Source organism: Humulus lupulus, chromosome 2, assembly GCF_963169125.1.
Source record: "Humulus lupulus chromosome 2, drHumLupu1.1, whole genome shotgun sequence".
Classification (NCBI taxonomy): domain Eukaryota; kingdom Viridiplantae; phylum Streptophyta; class Magnoliopsida; order Rosales; family Cannabaceae; genus Humulus; species Humulus lupulus.
This window is the reverse complement of record NC_084794.1, coordinates 220,024,560-220,041,667: the sequence shown is the minus strand read 5'-3', so window position 1 is coordinate 220,041,667 and position 17,108 is coordinate 220,024,560.

Here is a 17,108-nt window from a genome sequence, read left to right as displayed (position 1 = left end):
CTGCTTCTTCTTTCTAGAGAGAGAAAATTTGGGTCTGAGTATTCTAGAGAGAGAAAGTGCTGATATTTGAAAGAACTCTTGTATTTTTGCAATCTGTACTGAAGAAACTCAGTTGGCTCAGTCCATCTGATCTTGAGTACAGATCTATAAATCACAACTCTAAGTGGATTAGGCTATTACCGACAATCGGGGCTGAACCACTATAAAATCTCTTGTGTTATTTACTTTTCTTGATTAAACCGTCTGTGTCGTTTAAATTCTCTTGAAGGCTTGTCGTTATTGACGTTCCCACGTCGTTGGCTAAAAACACAGTCAACATTGGTGATGAGAGAGACAAAACAAGAATTTTGAAGGTGGTTTCTTAAAAGGTAAAATCTTTCTCTCTCTCTTTTAATTTTATTATTTTGGGTAAATCTCTAAGCTTACTATGAAACTTTGAACTCATTGTGTGTTTGGTTTATAGTTAATAATCTTGATCAAATGTAGAGAATTTGGATATTGTATGATATTCAAGTTCTCTCCTAATGTATATTTTTACTTTTACAATTATAAATTTATTAATTAATTTTACGATAAAAAAAGTAGTAGTCACATAAAAAAGAATAATGGGTTTTCAATTTGATGAGGAGCTTCAAGGAGATTATGTGGCACTTTAAAATCTCTTCAAAGTAATTTTTCTATTTTCTCCTTTAATCTAATTTTTTTATTCATTTTATGGATTAACATAATAATAGTAATTTTTTATTCATTTTTTTTTTATTAATTAATTTAAAAAATATAGTTACATGTAACTAATTAGTATAAATTTAGTTACACATTAGTTTAATTTAAATTAATAATATTATATAAAAATATATATCTTCTTGAACTACCGTACACCTTTTAACATGTAGTTTTTCATTAAAAATTACTAAAAATAATATTAATTTAAATTCAAAACTAAAATATCTTAACAATTAAAAATATCAATATATACATATTAATTTGATTAAAAAATTATTTAGCTTAAATATCTTAACTACTTAATCATTGAAAAATACTAAAAAAAAATTAATTACAAAAGATGGACAATACATGTTTTCTCATGTAGTTATTCCTATTTACCATCTTAATGATAATAATAATAGTTTAATAAAATGTACCTCACACGTTTTATGTGATTTGATTCACGAGAATAACATTGTACTTGATCAAGTACTGCAGTTATTTTATTTTAAAATTCAAGAGCATTTATTTATGGTGAGTTTTCATATAATTTATATATCGGTAACATTTATGCGAGTCAAAGTTAAATAAAAATAAACTTTAAATTATTTTTTAATCATATTAATTATTAATATGTGTACAATTTATAATAGATATGATGACATGGACCTAGATCTGGTTAGTAAAAAAACAAGCTCAAGGGTCTAGATAAAAATAAAAATAATTAATTTATATTTTGAATTTAAATTTGATTAGATATTTAATTACCACAACTATTTAATTAAATTATAAAAAAAATTATTTTACTTTTCTAATTTATGGCTATTAATTAATTAAGGAATTTTTTTTATCTATTTTCTCTTTTTTCTCATTTTTATTTTAATAAAAATTAGAATAGATAAAGTATTCACGTATAATAATAATAATAATAATAATAATAATATCTATTTATATTTTAACTGTTTGGCAAAACACGGGATCCAAATGTTAGTTTTTAACAATAAAAGATCTAAACGGGTAATCAACCAAATTATACGTAGTTCAAATAATCTATCTTTATAATCATATTTTTAACATTTTGACAAAACACAAGGTCCACAAATTAATTTAAATAAATAAATGGTCTAAATGGGTAAACGACTAAAGTACAAGGCTCAAAATGGTGTGAACCCTTATAGAAAACATATATTATATATATTTATATAATTTACTTTTTATAAAGAATTTTTAACTTGTTGAATAAATATATGATCTAAAGATTAATTTTTAAAATAAGGTATCAAAACGAGTAATAGGCAAAAATATAGTTTTCAAATAATCGATCTATCTATTCCTATTTTAACATTTTGACAAAATTTGAGATCCACAAGTTAATTCTTAAAAATAAAGATTCCAACGGGTAATCGACTAAAATACAAAGTTCAAAATGGTGTGAGCCCTTACAGAAAACAAAAATCATATAAATATATAATTTAATTTTTATATGAAGTTTGAACCTTTTAAATAAATACATGGTCCAAAGGTTCATTTTTCAAAATAAAGGGTCAAAACGGATAATCGGCAAAAATACAGTGTTCAAATAATCTGTCTATCAATTCCAATTTTTAACCTTTTGACAAAACACAAGATCTAAAAGTTCATTTGTTAAAATAAAGGCTTCAAACAAGTAATCATCCAAAATAAGTTGTTTACCCAAAAACGGACTACTTGATGACGTGGCAGGATTGGTTTACACGTGGGATGCACGTGGTAGTTTTAAGTGAGTATAATCTGCTCGACCCTCGACCAGAAGATCATTTGCTTATCAAGCATCATACTTATGGGCGACCAGCCTGGTCGCATATACTCATTTATTTTATTCAGATATGCAATCTTGTAATTACGTATTAATTGTAATTTTTATTATTATTTAGATATGCATGTATTAAGTGTAATTAAGGCCCATTGGCCCATGTAGAACTCCTTGGGCCTATAAATAAGAATCAAAGGGCTCAAGAAAGGGGACTTTTTGACTTTCAAACTTTTGGCTTGAGAATGATTGAGCTGAGAGATTCTAAGAGAGAAAAAGAGTGTTGTTATCCATCACAATTGTATTTATCTGAGATTTAGTGAAACTCATGAACCCTAGTTCATTGATCACTGTTCTTGGAATACTACATCAATAAGAACACTTAGTGGGCGTAGGTTATTACCATTCTATTGGGGCTAAACCACTATAAATTGTTTGTGTCGTTTATCTTTTCGTCGGGATTTCTTCTCATTTTCATCTTATTTTATACTGTTTATCTGACTCCGTGTCGTTGACCAATTCGAGGGTCAACATTTTGGTGCTTTCATTGAGAGATGAATTCAAGACTTTCAATAAGATCAAATGGTGAAAACATTCAGGAAGACAGGACAAACTTCTGGTGCCGCATCAACCCAGCCTCCTCCACAAAATGTGGCTGAAGATGAGCCACATTTGGAATTTGAAGAGGAGGAAATGGATTCTAAGACCTTGAGGACAACACTGATTGTGTTGCAGGAGGAGTTAGCCAATCTGAGGGCTAATCAGGAGAATGTGGTTGAGACGATGGCGTTGCAACAAAGGGAAATTGACCGACAACGTCAAGAGTTGAGTGAGCGGCAGGCCGACATGGACCGCTGACAGAGAGATGCCACTGTCGCCCTGGAAGCAGCCATTCAGTTGGCCCGGGGACAACCTGCGCCAACTTCTCAACCGGATCATCCACCAAGTGTACCACCACAACAAGGCCCAAACCCAAGTCCTCCACCTCAGTCGACAAGCCCTCAAAGGCCAGAGCAATCTCCTGCTGCTCAACAAGATATTCCATTTCAAAATCTTGGGCAACAAACACCTTCTCATGCTGGTCGAGATAATCCCCATCATCAAAGGCAGAATAGGGCCTGATAGCCTCCCCGAAGCCCTAGACGCCAAACTGCTGAGGAATCGAATCTACTTAACAGGTGATAACATCATTTTGCTAGCAAAAGACAAGTCGAGTCAGGCTCTGCGTTCATGGGCCCCCCACGATATAATAATGTCTGGGGACCCACCAACCAACGCAGGCCTCCCCCTGACGCTCGGGACATGCCAGCAAGAGGAGGTGATAGTGCTATTAGCAGGTCGCGACATAGTCGGTCGCATTTTAGGGATGGGCATGACTACAATGAAGCTGATTCCGACAGAGGAAATGCTGGTCGAAGACAAGGAGAGAGGGTGGAGAATGGAATCCCCCACCAAGGGAAAATAGGTCTGCGAGCCAAAACACTGGTGCAGTGTCCCGGAATTTTACTTAGTTAGATAGTAGCAGTAGTAGGTAGTAATAGCTTATAGTATATTAGTTTTAGCGGGTATTGGTTCAAGCCGGGATTTAGTTGGATACTCATAGCAATAGTTATGGATTTTATAAGTTTAACCTATAGTTTAGAAATATTAATTATAACATAAGTTTTAATTTTTTTAGTAGTTATGATTATTATAGTATAGTATAGGTTTATGATTGCATAAGAATAAATTAATTATGATATTATTAAAAAGTGTTATGGATCGAGCCTACATAAAGCCCAAAAGCCCAATAAGATTTTGGGCTTAGTAAATTCGAAATCAGCCTAGGAAATTAGAGTTAGTTATTTTATAGTTAGTTAAGATATTTGTGGATTATGTTGTTATTTAGATAATTAAATAGATTTTTCGTAACTTTAGGGTACTGTAACTTTCGACCTATTTTTGACCCAGTTATTTTATGAATTTCGAAAAATAGTATTTCTATAAAGTTGTAGATAATTGAATTAACTTTCTAACGGTATAAAGATGGTCTAAATCAGAATCCTACAACTCTAGTTAAATTGATTTTACTATAGGTGAGTTTAGAGTTACGAGATTTAGGAAGTTAGAGGTTGGGACATTTTTTTATGTTAAATTATTCCTCAATTATTTAATAAAAATATTAATAAGATAATTTAGAGATATTTTCTACAGAAGTTAGGATTCTATTTTATTTAAATTTAAATTTGGATTATAGTTAGAATGAAATTAATTAAGTTTAAATAAAAGAAAGATCTGGAAACTTTAGAACCTTCCAGAACCATTAAGAGCATGACCCTTGTCATAATCATGTTTATTTAAGGATTTAAGTTTAAATAAAAGAAAGATCTAGAAACTCTAAAACCTTCCAGAACCATTAAGAGCATGACACTTGTCATAATTATGTTTATTTAAGGATTTAAGTATTTTTTTTTAATAGGATAGTTTCACTCCTCAAACTCTATAAATAGGACCCTTCAATCAGCCATTTTATTCATTCTTCAAGCACAGTTCACAACCTCCAAGTTGCTTAGATTATTCTTGAGAGAAATACTAGGGTTTTGGGATAAAAGCTTTACCATCTTAAGCTTTGTAAACACTTGGGTAGTGAGATATAGTGTGATTTCGATATCGAGGTGTAGAACGGTTCTAGTTTATCCAAGGTGTTTGAGTTCTTTAATTTAAGGTTCTTCTCGGTAAGTTTCTTCTTTGATGGTTTAGTTTTCTTTTCATCTCTTTTCTTTAGATTCTCACCATTCTTTATGTTTGGTTTTAGGAGTTCCAATCCCGCTCTTGTCTCCAATATTCTGGTTTTTGGTAAGGAAAATTAGGTAGTTTAGTATTAGGATCTAGTTATGATATGGTTTATGTTTGTACGATCCAACATTTTAGGTACAATAAAGGGGTAAGTGTGTCTGGACCTAAGGTGTCCAATGATGTATGACGGACTATGTCCGATAGGCTTGGTTGCCAAAACTTTATGACGGACTAATATCTGGTGTATGGCGGACCTATGTCCGGTGTATGACGGACTTTTGTCCGGGGCTTGATCGCCACCCCTGTATAAACACTTATCTTTTTATTATATCTGACTTGTTATTATAGTTATGATTATGATATATGCCCTATAGTTATGATTATGATTTATGACCTATAGTTATGACTTATGATCTATGACTTATGACTTAGATTATGATTTAGAATTATGGCTTAAGTTATGATATGATCTAGAGGTTTGTGTTGGTATGACTTTTGTGAATTTATGTTATGCTTGATTATATGACTAACCCTTGTTTGTATTTTCCTTATTGGGCTTAGAAGCTCACTCCTTATGATGTTGTTATTTCAAGAAATTAAGGATAGAAAGATCGATGGCGAGTGAGACCTAAGAGCTTCGTGATGTATTCGTTGGGGGCCATATTGTCGTGGAAGATCAAGCAGGACTATTTTTTTTATTTTATTAAAACATGTTATTTTAAGAAGTTTTATTTAAACATTGCTCATTTTTATGTTAAAGACAATTATGTTTTTTTTTTTAAATCATGGCCATGTATTTATTTTCAAGTTTTTTTAAAAAATTTATTCAATAAAAGAGCAATATTTACGATTACGACCCAACGCTGTGTTATCAGTAATCTATGAGAAATTAGGGCGTCATAGGTGGTATCAGAGCCCATGACTATATTGGTCCTGAAAGTTCCCACGAAATACACACGATAGCTACAAAGGACCTACTCGTTACCAAGTAAGTATACACATTGTTTTCCAAATATGTTTGTAATGTTTTTCTTGTGTTATTTTCATAAGTTAGCCTAATGGACAAAGGTTAAAGCTATAAGAAGGATACCAACCCTGAGTGTGATGATGGATCTGAAGTGGAGGATTAGACGCATATAAGAACACATCGTTAAAATTTATTATATGCTTGTTCAGAATATTTTCACTAGTTGTTTTTTTTTAAAAAAAAAACATGTTATTTGCTTTTGTTATTATTTCATTGTTTAGTAAGTGTTAAGAAAATTTTGGATTTAATTGAAAGTGTAAAGTTTAAATTCCTCTCTTATGGGTTAGCCCATTTGTGAAGGCCCACTTTGTAACGACAAAATCACTAATAAGGCTTAAGGGCCTTTATTAGTGTGCCGGGAGGGCATAATTGGTTTATGTGTGAATTTATTAGTTTAATGCATGATTCTGTGATAAGCATGCTTGTATGGTTATATGAATGTTAATGTGATTATATGCTATGATTGTGAGGACCACATTATTATGTGGGTAAATCTGCAGCATGCGACTTGAGGCGATCCTAGGGAGCTAGTTAGTGGGAAAGTCACAACGAGACCTAATACTTGACTTGGGGCAAGTCAAGGGGCATTTCAGGTGTTGGATGGTTATTTGGGGTATCGGGTTATGGAAATAAATAATTGGAGATATATTTGAGGATAGGAAGCTTAGGTGGGAATATTGGGGAATTTTACCATTTTGCCCTCGGGGACGTTTCTGGTACCCCGAGCCTTGGGATTGACTTAATTGCTTAAGGGTAGACTAAGTAAAATATAGAACATGGTGGAACAAAAAGCTAAACCGACCATCCCTCCTCTTATCTTTCTCTCTCAAAGGAAACCCCAAGGAACCAAGAAGAACTTGGCTGGAATTCAAAGAATTGGAGTTGTGATTTAGGAGATTAACTCAAGGACTAGCTAAGGATTCAATCAAGAATTAAGGTAAGCCATAAGCTTTATGCATGATGGTTAAATTATGTGGTTATGGCTGAGTTTTGAGGTGTTTATGGGTTTTGACATTGAAGGACAGAATTGAAGCTTGGAACTTGGGAGTTAGCTCAGAAATTTCTTAGAGAATTGGTTCATCAGTGAAGGTAAGCTCGAATTTATGATCTAATGACTGAATCTTAGTGTTTTCTTGACTAGTTTTTATGTTTTTAAGCTTTTGGGTTTCAGAGATTGAAGTGGGATTTTGATTAGCTTCTAGGCTAAGTTTTTGTTGGATTGTGTTGCTGGAAACATGTTAGAAGTTTTGTGATAATTGAGTTGTGGAATTGGGATGGTTTTGGATGGTTTGGAGTGAGGTTTGAGTGTTAAAAATGGTGGTTTTTCTGGGTTCGAAGGGTTCGGGCCGCGGAATAGTTCTTGGTGCGGCTCGGCCCTCTGAAGCTGATGAGTGCTGAAGAAGGAGAACGGGTCGCGGCATGGAGCATGTAGGGCCGCGGTCCGTGTCAGTTTCTGGGCGAGGCTGAGCCTCTGGTTGGGGCCATGCCGCGGCATAGGGAGCTTGAGTCGCGACCCTTAAGGAAATTTGTGTTTTGGGGATTTTAAGCATGGGAACTTAACCTAGGGTGCTCGGGATCGATTCTACTACCGTGTTTGGTGGAATTCGATGTTCCGGAGACTAGAACCTTATCCGGAAGCCTTTTTATAATTTTTAATGGTATCCCTTATCTTGGTTGTGACTAGGTACTAAGCTAGGGCTTATGAAACGGATCGTGCTCAAGAGGCATCTCTCGTAATCAGTATACTTGGAAATTAAAGGTAAGAAAAATGCACCCGGTTGTAAATTTATAATGGGACTAAGGGTTCCCTGTTTTGTATGCTTTATAAAGGATGGTATTATGCCATGAGAATAACAAGCAAACAGCCTAAGAGTGCCGGAGTTTACATTGGCGCACAGGGCGCAGCTCAGCCACTGGTAGCTGAGGACAGCTTATTATTCACTGAGCTCAGTTTAAGCGGACCGGAGTCAGTGGGGTTTAGCAAAGGGTGAGACCTAAGGGTGTCGACCCTAATTATCTTTTAATTTGATTATTATTATTGGTTGATGGACTTGTCATGCTGAATAGCTGAGTGTTAATTTTTTGATTCTCTGATTATGTCAATGTACTATATTATTGATGCGGTATGCTAAGTGTATGAACGTGCTTTAAAGATTGTTCAATTGTTATCATTGTTTCTACTATAATGTTATATTTTCTTGCTGGGCCTTGGCTCACGGGTGCTACGTGGTGCATGTAAAGGCAAGGGCAAGCTTGATCAGCCCTGAACCAGGGAACTCTGAAGTCAGAATGTACATGATCAGCTGCTCGACCGCCACGGTTGAGGGGAGACAGGTTCAGGAGGACCACAAATGTCTGTTTTGCCCTTAAAGTGGCTAGTGGTCGTTTGTAGTCTGGAAATTTTGTAAACTAACTTTCAAACACTGTTTCTTTTGGGATCCCTTGTACATTATGTTTAATTATATGAAATGTGTCTTTTGTGGCCAAAACCTTTTAACCCTAGTTCATTAATGATTTCAGTGACACGTTTTTAACTAAATGACTTGATTAGCAAGTCCTGTACCTTTATAAATACATAGTGTAGCGGTCTTGGCTATCCAGGGCGTTACAACTTGGTATCGGAGTGTCCTAGGTTTAAGGGATCCTAAAGACCGGCTGGACATGTACATTCGCTGCTAGAGACAAGCTCAATTCAAGGTTTGGTAATGTGTATATGTGCTTATATGTTTGAATGCTTGTAAAGAATTATGATTGTTGTTATCTGTTGAATTAATAGGAAGCATGAGACACTGATAGGGCCTGGCCCTTGACTGTTGTGTGATAATATTAAGGCATGCTTATTAGCATTGTTGTGCATGTAAATGAATATCTGAATGATTAACTGCATATTGTGTATGGATGAATGTCTATGTCTTAACTGTTGTGTGGTGATGTTGGGGCATGCTTATTACCAATGTTGGTGCATGTGGATAAATGCCTATATCTTGATTACCTGTGATTGATTGTGTTCCATTTGTGGATTTTGGAAAAGCTTTTACCCTGTCATCATGGTCTGATTGTCGAGTCGTTGATTGCAGATTGACTTGGATAGCTATGCGTCCAAGAAATCTACGCGACTAGCCGACACTAGGTCTGGGACCGGAGGTGATGACTAGGGCCAGATTCCTCTGCCAGCTCCTGAGAACTGGCAGCAGATTATGGCAGAGATGCAAGCACGGCTTCAGAGCCAAGATGAGCAGATCCGTCTTCTGTGACAGCAGGCTCCATCAGGGAGTGCTGCACCTATTGTGCCACATGTAGTGGCACCAGTTATTCAGCCAGTAGAGATTGGGAATAGATGGGAGCCATTGTATGAGTGGTTTCGAAAGCATAATCCCCCAACTTTTATGGGAGGACTTGACCCACTGAAGGGCGAGCAGTGGATGACTATGATTACTACTATCCTGGACTTTATGAGGATAAAGGGATATGATAGAGTGGCCTATGCCACATATATGTTGAGAGAGGATGCCCGCATTTGGTGGGAAGTGGCATCACAAACCAGGGACGTCATTGCTTTGAGTTGGGATGGATTCAAATATTTGTTTAGCCAGAAATACTACAATGTTGCCATCAAGGCAGCAAAGGTTAATGAGTTTGTGGGATTGGTGTAGGGCGGCATGACAGTTACTGAGTATGCCCTAAAATTTGATAGACTTGCAAAATTTGCACTAGATCTTGTGCCTATAGATGCAGCTAGGCAAGACAGGTTTATTCGAGGGCTCAATGCTATGATAGCCTGGGATGTTAGGATTACAACAATACCTGGGGGAACAACTTATGCCTAGGCTGTTGAGAAAGCTCTTACCGCTGAGGAAGCGGAGAGCAAGATTTGGAAGGAAAGTGCAGCGAGGCGCGAGGGTCGCAGAGTGGTGCCTCCTTATTCTGGGTCAGGTAGAAGCGAAGGCCCTAGTGATGTGAAGAGGAAGACTCCTGACACTTCGACTGCTGCTGGTCCTGATAGGAGGGGTCGGGGTAGTCAGGGTGGTCGTCAAAGCGGCGGTGAGGCATGGCGGAGTTATCTGGAGTGCCCGAGGTGTAGAAGACACCATCAGGGCAAGTTTCGGGCCAAGGCCTGCTATGTGTATGGAACAGTGGGGCACCTCAAGAAGGACTACCCAGCAATGAAGAAAGGGGAAGCATGATAGGTAGATAGCTTGACCCCAGCTCGAGTGTTCACTTTGACACACGCAGAGGCCGAGGCTAGTCCCTCGGTGGTGACAGGTCAGCTTTCTAGCGCTGGCACTCCTTTTAATGTATTGATTGACCCTAGTGCAACACATTCATTTGTTTCTAGTAAAGTGATTGATAGATTGTGTAGACCTAGTAAGTATCGAACTACGAGGTTTGGGACCCTACTGGGGAACTGGTAGTTTCTAGGAGATGGATTAGGGCACTTCCAGTGATGGTTGATAGTAGGGAACTTTCAGTATATTTGATTGAGTTAGACATGGAGGATTTTGACATGATCTTAGGGATGGATTGGCTGGTCAGGTATGGGGCTACTATTAATTGTAGGAAGAAGATGGTGACTTTTGAGCCTGAGGGCGAGGATCCTTTTATCTTCGTGGGTGCAGTGTGTGGACCCCGTGTACCCATGATATCAGTGTTGAGAGCCAGAGACTTGTTGCAGGGAGGATGCATAGGATTTCTGGCCAGTGTGGTGGACACTACCGGGGTTATGCCAGCAGGGCCGGGAGAGACCAGATTAGTGTGTGAGTTCTTTGATGTGTTTCCTAAGGATCTACCAGGATTTCCACCGCGCAGGGAGATTCAGTTTGTTATTGAGTTAGCACAGGGAAGAGAACCAGTATCAAGAGCACCATATAGGATGGCACCAGCAGAGTTGAAGGAATTGAAGATATAGCTATAAGAACTTCTGGATTTGGGATTCATTAGGCCTAGTTACTCTCCATGGGGTGCTCCAGTTTTGTTTGTTAAGAAGAAGGACGGGACTTTGAGAATGTGTATAGACTACAGAGAATTGAACAAGTTGACCATCAAGAATAAGTACCCTCTACCAAGGATCGATGACTTGTTCGATCAGCTGCAGGGAAAGATGGTGTTCTCAAAGATTGATCTTTGATCTGGTTATCACCAGTTGAGGATCAAGGACGAGGACATACCGAAGACGACCTTCCGAACGCGGTATGGGCACTGTGAGTTCTTGGTCATGTCTTTTGGTTTGACCAATGCCCCAACAACTTTCATGGATCTAATGAACAGGTTGTTCAAAGATTTCTTGGATCAATTCGTCATTGTCTTCATCGATGACATCTTAGTGTACTCCAATTCAGAGACAGAGCACGAGCGACACTTCGACAAGTCTTACAGAGGTTAAGGGAGCATCGGTTATATGCCAAGTTTAAGAAGTGTGAGTTTTGGTTGCCAAAGGTAACTTTTCTTGGGCATATAGTTGGCGCAGAGGGGATTAAGGTGGATCCGTCCAAGGGGGAGGCGGTGAGGGATTGGCCGAGGCCAAGGAATGCCTCGAGGTGTGGAGTTTCCTCGGATTGGCAGGTTATTACAAGCGGTTTGTAAAAGGATTCTCGAAGATTGCTTCACCGATGACAGAGTTGACATGGAAGAATTAGAAGTTTGTTTGGTCAGAGAAGTGTGAGAACAGTTTCCAAGAATTAAAGTGACGACTTATTACTGCACCTGTGTTGAGTCTTCCTTCGGAAGAAGGAAAGTTTGTGGTATACTGTGATGCATCAAGGATGGGTTTAGGTTGTGTGTTGATGCAGAATGAGAAAGTTATAGCTTATGCAACGTGGCGGCTAAAGGAGTATGAACAGTGGTATCCTACCCATGATCTAGAACTGGCGGCAGTGGTATTCACACTGAAAGTGTGGCGGCATTACCTATATGGGGAGAAGTGCGATATATACACTGACCATAAGAGTTTGAATTATTTCTTCACCCAGAAGGATCTGAACATAAGGCAAAGGCGTTGGTTAAGGATTATGATTGTGATATTCTTTACCACCCAGGGAAAGCCAATGTTGTGGCAGATGCATTGAGTCGGAGGGGCTCAGGGGTAATTATTTAGTTCTGTTCAGATCTCTAGGGAGTTAGCAGATGAAATGATGAGGGTAAGGATAGAGCTGGTGGTAGGCCAATTGGCCAATGTTACCTTGCAGTCGACCCTACTAGAGCGGATCAAGGAGGGTCAATTGGTGGATGCGCAGTTGCAGGAACTTAGACAGAAGTTCTTAGAGAGGATAGCTAAGGATTATTCTGTTTCTAAGAATGGTATGCTTCGATATCAATGACGGATTTGTGTTCCAGCAGATGAAGGGATCAGACGAGAGATACTGGATGAGTCTCACACCACGTCGTACTCGCTTCATCCGGGTACCACGAAGATGTATCAGGATCTATGGACATTATATTGGTGGCCCGGGATGAAGAAGGATGTGGTGGAGTATGTGGCCAGGTGTTTGACATGTCAGCAGGTGAAAGCTGAGCATCAGCAACCAGCGGGGTTGCTTCAGCCTTTGGGTATTCCCGAGTGGAAGTGGGAGGACATTACCATGGATTTTGTGGGAGGTCTACCCAAGACAGTGGGACTTCATGACTCGGTGTAGGTGATAGTGGACAGATACACCAAGTTAGCTCATTTTCTGACAGTGAAGTCGACTTACACAGTGGAACAATACGCAGAGTTGTATGTGAGGGAGATAGTTCGTCTCCATAGGATTCCTAAGTCTATTTCCTATCTTTACCTCCAAGTTCAGGGGAGCTCTGTAGAGAGCCATGGGGACTCAGTTGAAGTTTAGCACAACCTTTCATCCTCAGACTGATGGACAATCTGAGAGGATGATTCAGGTGTTGGAGGATATGCTTAGGGCGTGTGTAATTGACTTCGAGGGATCTTGGAGTAAGTATCTCCCGTTGATCGAATTTTCGTATAACAACAGTTATCAGTCCACGATTGGAGTGGCACCTTATGAGATGCTATATGGAAGGAAGTGTAGGTCACCCATTCATTGGGATGAGATGGGTGAGAGAAAATATTTGGGGCCAGAAATGGTTCAGAAGACAAATGAAGCTATTGAGAAGATCCGAGCCAGAATGCTTGCTTCGCAGAGTAGACAGAAAAGCTATGCTGATCCTAAGCGTAGAGACGTGGAGTTTCAGGTTGGGGACCACGTGTTTCTGCGAGTTTCACCACTGCGAGGGGTGAGGAGATTTGGAGTAAAGGGCAAGCTGAGCCCTTGGTTTGTTGGACCTTTCGAGATTTTAGAAAGGATTGGACAGGTGGCTTACAGGTTGGCCTTGCCACCATCGTTGTCGGGAGTTCATGATGTGTTCCATGTTTCTATGTTGTGGAAGTATGTCTCAGATACGATGCATGTGCTAAAGTATGAGGACTTGGAATTGCAGATAGATTTGTCCTATGAGGAACAATCGGTTCAAATTTTAGATCGGAAGGACAAAGTTCTACGGAATAAGACGATTCCACTAGTTAAAGTATTGTGGAGGAATAGTAAGGTTGAGGAAGCAACCTGGGAGCTTGAGATGGTGATGCGAGATCAGTATCCCGAGCTATTCAGGTAAATTTCGAGGAGGAAATTCTCAGTAGGAGGGGATAGTAGTAACGACCCAAAATCACTAATAAGGCTTAAGGGCCTTGATTAGTGTGTCGAGAGAGCATAATTGGTTTATGTGTGAATTTATTAGTTTAATGCATGATTCTGTGATAAGCATGCTTGTATGGTTATATGAATGTAAATGTGATTATATGCTATAATTGTGAGGACCACATTATTATGTGGGTAAATCTGCAGCATGCGACTTGAGGTGATCCTTGGGAGCTAGTTAGCGGGAAAGTCACAACGGGACCTAATACTTGACTTGGGGCAAGTCAAGGGGAATTTCAGGTATTGGATGGCTATTTGGGTTATCGGGTAATGGAAATAAATAATTGGAGATATATTTGAGGTTAGGAAGCTTAGGTGGGAATATTGGGGAATTTTACTATTTTGCCCTCGGGGACGTTTCCGATACCCCGAGCCTCGGGATTGACTTAATTTCTTAAGGATAGAATAAGTAAAATATAGAACACGGTGGAACAAAAAGCTAAACCGACCTTCCCTCCTCTTCTCTTTCTCTCTCAAAGGAAACCACAAGGAACCAAGAAGAACTTGGCTGGAATTCAGAGGATTGGAGCTGTGATTTAGGAGATTAACTCAAGGACTAGCTAAGGATTCAATCAAGAATTAAGGTAATCCATAAGCTTTATGATTGGTGGTTAAATTATGTGGTTATGGCTGAGTTTTGAGGTGTTTATGGGTTTTGACATTGAAGGACTGAATTGAAGCTTGGAACTTGGGAGTTAGCTCAGAAATTTCTTAGAGAATTAGTTCATCAATGAAGGTAAGCTCGAATTTATAATCTAATGACTGAATCTTAGTGTTTTCTTGACTGGTTTTTATGTTTTTAAGCTTTTGGGTTTCAGAGATTGAAGTGGGATTTTGATTAGCTTCTAGGCTAAGTTTTTGCTGGATTGTGTTGCTGGAAACGTGTAAGAAGTTTTGTGATAAATGAGTTGTGGAATTGGGGTAGTTTTGGATGGTTTTGAGTGAGGTTTGAGTGTTAAAAATGGTGGTTTTTCTGGGTTCGAAGGGGTCGGACTGCGGCATAGTTCTTGGTGCACCGTGGCCCTCTGAAGCTGATGAGTGCTGGAGATGGAGGGCGAGCCGCGGCATGGGGCATGTAGGGCCGCGGCCCATGTCAGTTTCTGGGCGAGGCTGAGCCTCTAGTTGGGGCCATGCCGCGGCATAGGGAGCTTGATCCAGGACCCTTAAGGAAATTTGTGTTTTGGGGATCTTAAGCATGGGAACTTAACCTAGGGTGCTCGGGATTGATTCTACTACCGTGTTTGGTGGAATTCGATGTTCCAGAGACTAGAACCTTATCCGGAAGCCTTTTTACAATTAGTAATGGTATCCCTTATCTTTGTTGTGACTAGGTACTAAGCTAGGGCTCAGGAAATGGATCGTGCTCAAGAGGCATCTCTCGTAATCAGTATACTTGGAAATTAAAGGTAAGAAAACTGCACCCGGTTGTGAATTTATAATGGGAATAAGGGTTTCCTGTTTTATATGCTTTATAAAGGATGGTATTATGCCATGTGAATAACAAGCAAACGACCTAAGAGTGTCGGAGTTTACATTGGCGCACAGAGCACAACTCAGCCACTGGTAGCTAAGGACAGCTTATTATTCACTGAGCTTGGTTTAAGCGGACCGAAGTCAGTGGGGTTAAACAGAGGGTGCGACCTAAGAGCGTCGACCCTAATTATCTTTTGATTTGATTATTATTATTATTGGTTAAGGTACTTGTCATGTTGAATAGCTGAGTGTTGGTTTATTGATTCTCTGATTGTGTCTATGGACTATATGATTGATGTGGTATGCTAAGTGTATGAACGTGCTTTAAAGATTATTCAATTGTTATCATTGTTTGTACTATAATGTTATATTTTCTTGCTGGGCCTTGGCTCACAGGTTCTACGTGGTGTAGGTAAAGGCAAGGGAAAGCTTGATCAGCCCTAAATCGGAGAGCTCTGAAGGCAGAATGTACATGATCAGCAGCTCGACCACGACGGTTGAGGGGAGACAGGAACAAGAGGAGCACAAATGTCTGTTTTGCCCTTAAAGTGGCTAGTGGTCGTTTGTACTATGGAAATTTTGTAAACTAACTTTCAAACACTGTTTCTTTTGGGATCCCTTGTACAAAATGTTTAATTATATGAAATGTGTCTTTTGTGACCAAAACCTTTTAACCCTAGTTTTTTAATGATTTCAGTGACACGTTTTTAACTAAATGACTTGATTAGCAAGTCCTGCACCTTTATAAATACACAGTGTTGCGGTCTTGGCTATCCAAGGCGTTACACATTTGCTTTGCATTATTAGATTGGATCTAATCAAATGAATAACAATTAATAAAGCAAGGGTTCAAATTCCTATCTTTTGGGTCTAAGTGGAAGTTAGGGTGCCTAAGTAGTGGGTACGATATACTGAACCCTGCCCTCCTCCATGGAATATTCAATTGTTAAGGTCCATTTACCCGAGTTGGACTTAATTGTAATATGGTAGTTTTTAGATGGACCTAACAGACAATAGTACAATAGGCTAAGTTGTATCCTGTACTTGTTTTGTTTGTCTTAGTTTTTTTCAACTTTTCTCTTTTGGGGAAAAAAAAGAAGAGACGCATGGAGTAGGAACCAAGAAGATCCGAAAGACTAAATGGCCAAGGTAGAGGCCAAGGCAGAACCCGAGGAAGAGGAAGGGGGCGAGGAAGAAGAGTAGCCGCCACCCTACATATGAAGAAATTTCAGCAGCCCCAGGTGTGCCAGAAGCACCTAATGTAGTGGAAGATCCGGTAGCCACTGCTACTCGAATAAAATTGGAAAGAGAAAATGCTCGTCTTAGGGAAGAATTAAGGAGAAAGGAAGAAGAATTCCAAATAAATTTAGGACAACAACAATAAGTGGTGCAGCAAGTCGTTCCCCTAGCGCAATTACTACAGTTGGCAGAACCTCGCTACGAGGCAGTATATGAACACTTTAGGAAACAGCAACACCGAACTTCGATGGCGGGTCAGACCCAATAGAAGCAGAAGAATGGCTTCGATCAGTGGAGTCCATTCTAGAACATATGCGTCTGGGAAACGAAGATCGAGTCTCATGTGCTTCAAGCTTGCTAAAGAAGGATACCCACATCTGGTGGGATATAGTAAAGCAGACTAGAGATGTGAACG